The sequence below is a fragment of the Macadamia integrifolia genome, unplaced genomic scaffold (assembly GCF_013358625.1).
Source record: "Macadamia integrifolia cultivar HAES 741 unplaced genomic scaffold, SCU_Mint_v3 scaffold1218, whole genome shotgun sequence".
NCBI lineage: Eukaryota > Viridiplantae > Streptophyta > Magnoliopsida > Proteales > Proteaceae > Macadamia > Macadamia integrifolia.
In genome coordinates this window covers 174508-178350 of record NW_024868121.1, presented here as the reverse complement: position 1 = coordinate 178350, position 3843 = coordinate 174508, and positions in this window count along the sequence as shown.

Here is a 3843-nt window from a genome sequence, read left to right as displayed (position 1 = left end):
TTTTTGCGCAGAAAAAATCAATACTCTTTGAACCTATAAAATAATCAACACTGTTTAACACAAATGTGCATAATTCACGACATTACAAAGAAGCGCCTCCCCTTTCAAATTTACATCCCCATCCCCCTAAAGAATACTATTAAAGAGACAGCCCTATATAATTCACAATTACGTTCAAACCTCCTACCATCAGTTTCTATTAAAGAATATACCTTAAATGCTAATATTAGCTGATTTATATTTTTTAAATATTAAAATACCCTCATAAAATCTAAACTACCTTATATACCCTTCTACTTCCTTCTTACTTTTGCTCTTCAAGTAAGAAAGAAGAATGCAGTTTCTCCATAAATAACAAATTTGGGAAATTTCTCTCAGCAATCAAACTCACCATCAACAGTGGTAAACCTCCATCACTCTGCAAATCAAATTTAAAAAAAAAAAAAGTAAAGATGAAATTCAAACAATCTAAAATGGATAGAAAAGAAAAGTGAATATGGAAAACCTACATAGCGTTTACTTGGTCCGATGTTGGAGAATCCATGCGAATAGTGGAGTTGAAAAGGTTAAGGTTTCTTATAAGGCTTATACCCGAACAATCAAGGCTGGGGATGGAAATGGATAGGGAGGGAAGGCTTGGTGGTTTGGAAAAAATTGGGTTACAAGTGCGAGAAGGGCCAACAACCAACACAACCTCTGCCATATACCCAGGTCCTCACACCAAAGTAGACCTACAAGTAAATAACAACAGAGAAATTACCTGAGAATCTAGAAAAGTAAACAAAAAAATTGTAACTCCACTACAAAATATGAGATCATTAATTAAAGCCCTTGGTTGTTCCTAGCTTAGACACCATTTCCCACTTTCCCTTTTCTTTTCATATCAGCAAAAATAGAGAACAATAGAGTTCACTGGGATTTTTTTTTTTTTTTCTTTCTTCTTAATAAGTTCTGACAAGATTGAAATTCCGAGTTTGAAAAGGAATGCACTAAGATTTTCTCCTGAGTAAAGTTCAAGAGTAATCTGATTAAACTTAATAAAAATAAAAAATAAAAAATAAAAAAATAAAAGAAGAAGAAGATCAGAGAGAAGGCTCGTTAAAAGGGGGGAAAAGAAGAGTAAAGGAGGACGAAGCAATCTTAGGAAGAGATCTCTAGCTTCCCTATCCGAATGTAGGAGAGAATCCTTATGTTTCCTAGTTAATTATTTTGTCATCTTCTTCCTGCGTGGTGTCTGTGGTGTCTCCATTGTCTCAATTGCAGAGAAGTACTGCTACCCTTTGTTAATTTTTAATCTCTAGATACCAGAATCTCTATTCCATAGAAAACCCATCTTTGAGTTTTTGTTGTGTTTTCTAGAATTTTGAGGTTTACTAGGAGCAAAAAAAAAAAAAATGTCTATGGAATTTCAAATTCATTCCAACGAAAAAGAACATGAGTTCCTTGATTTTGGTCAAAAGGGTAAATGCCAATTCAAATACTCACTTAACAAGACTAATGTTAGGGGGTCTGAGTGTAATTGTGAATTATACAGGGGTGTCTCTCCAATAGTGACATTCTTTAGGGGTGGCGTTGTAAATCTCCTTTTATTTATGGGTGCAACTTCTGATCACAAGAGAGGTGACCTTGATTAAAAAAAAAAAAAAAAAAGGAGGTGAGCTTAATTTTTATTCATATACCCCATCATGTGCCCCCATTTTGGGTGACTATTCATCCTACCCAAATCGGCTTTCTTTGGATTGGCTCATGCATTAGTATTTTTTTTTTAAGTCGATATTGTTACCATTCCTGCTTTTACCTCGAAACTTTCAATTTCAATTAATGGTTTCAAGAAATGACCGAGTTGAACGGACCGAGGTTGCTCGTGAACTGTGTCTTTTTCACGTGATTCACTTTCAAAGTAATGTGCAATTAATGCTGAAATGATAGGAAGTTAGGATGTCACCGTGAGGATATGACACGTCATCTCTTCCTAGGGGAATGGAAAGGTTGTCTTCTCTCACCCATTTGAATAAGGTTGAGATCTATAGAAGGTTATGGGATTTATGGCCATACTTCACATTTTCAATTAGAGAGCTCAACTCAGTCCACTGAACTCAAAGGTTATCTCCTCGAGCTTCTAGGTTGTTTGTCTCCCCATTGAGTGAAGTCAGAAGTTTGGGTCTTATTTTCGTGCACTGCCCTTTGACTATAGGTAAGTCTCGACCTTGTTCTTGTTGTTTTCAGGTTGTCTTTGTTAGTAACCTTGGCCATATAGCGGTGATGACGGGGCTAGTTTGGGTGACATAATTGAGGTGGTGATGTGGTAGTGCTCGGTCTCTCTGATGAGATAACAATGCTACATAGTGTGCATGGAGTGGATTGATGCATAACAGGTAGTGCGGGATTCCATGTCAAAGCTGGTAAATTTGGCTTATTTACTCTCGGGGGCATTTTTTTGTTATGAAAATGTTTTTTTTGGAAGATGGTTTCTTTATTAAAAAAGTTAGAGTGCAATATTTCCTTTTCAAAACACCTAATTTCGTCTAGTTTCAATACCGTATGAAGAAGTTACGACATTTCCAGTAAAAGAACTAGTTCATGCGACAATCGGGGGTATTTTCGGCATTGAAGATGATTTTTCAGAAGAAATGTCCTACATGTAACCTTGCTCGAAAAATACAATATTTTCAATGCACTTGGTTTCATCACCTTTCGATTCCATATAAGGAAGTAGCGGCATCCGGAAGGTTCAGGGGCATCATGATATTTTTGTATGGTTGAGTCTGACGATCGGGTCTTTTGGGAAGTTGTAGAGCGTCGAGTCTTAGTTCCAACGTTTTTTCGTTTCATCTCCATCGAAAATCGTATGAAAAAGTTACACGTGTTTTCATGAAGCCAATCCAAATTTCCAAACCAAAAAAGTCTATATGCTCTCAGTGAGTGAAGGTATTTTTGGAATTTAACTTGAAAAAAGGAGGAGCTTTATGAAAATATTAGAAGAGGAGGGGCTTTATTATGGTTAAGAGAAGTTGGTGGGTTAGCGTGTGGCGGACATGCATCACAGAGGTGCATTGATTCCCGTGTAAGTAATGTCTTTAGATCTTAGAAAATCTGAGGTTGAGGATGCAAATCCTACGACCAACATTAAGTTCACCTTTTGGTGAGTGGGAGATAGCCCTCCTTAATTTTTGGAAAAAAAGCAACCAATGAGTTTTGGACAACAAAAAGGTGCTGATTGATTGCGTCATCATGTGTCAAGAACTATGTCACACTTATGTCATGTTGATGATGTCATTGATACCATATCAATGGTTCTCATTTAATATCAGTTATTTGATTTGTGTGGATCAGATTAAAGGCTACTTTTTTATTTAAATCTTCAGACCTCATTTAAAGAGAGTTATCATCCATTGGTTAATATTAAAGTTGCTTTTTGATTCAAATCTATGGTTAGTATATGTGCAGCTTTTTCTGCACCGCCAGCATACGCTACATTGCCCATACAAAGATTCCAAATGGACTCATCTTATTGCTCCAACTTCAAACTGCAAAGCACGAGGCCAAATGGGTCCATTCAAGTTGTTATTTTGAAAAAAAAATTGCACTCTACCCATTAGAAGCAAAAAATATGAGTTTAAAAGAGAGGAAGGTTGTGGATTCTTGAGGTGAAGCTCCCCTTCCACTGATGACTGTTAAATAAACTTTAATGCTTCAAGTGAGTATTTTTTACTCCATTAAAGGCTGGTTTGTGAGGTGATTGAGCTCCCACTGATGGTGTATTGATTCCAAACTAAGAGAGAAAGAAAGGGGAAGAGAAGAGAGAAAGTGAAGGTTAGTTAATGCTTTGAAGAGCAAGAAGAC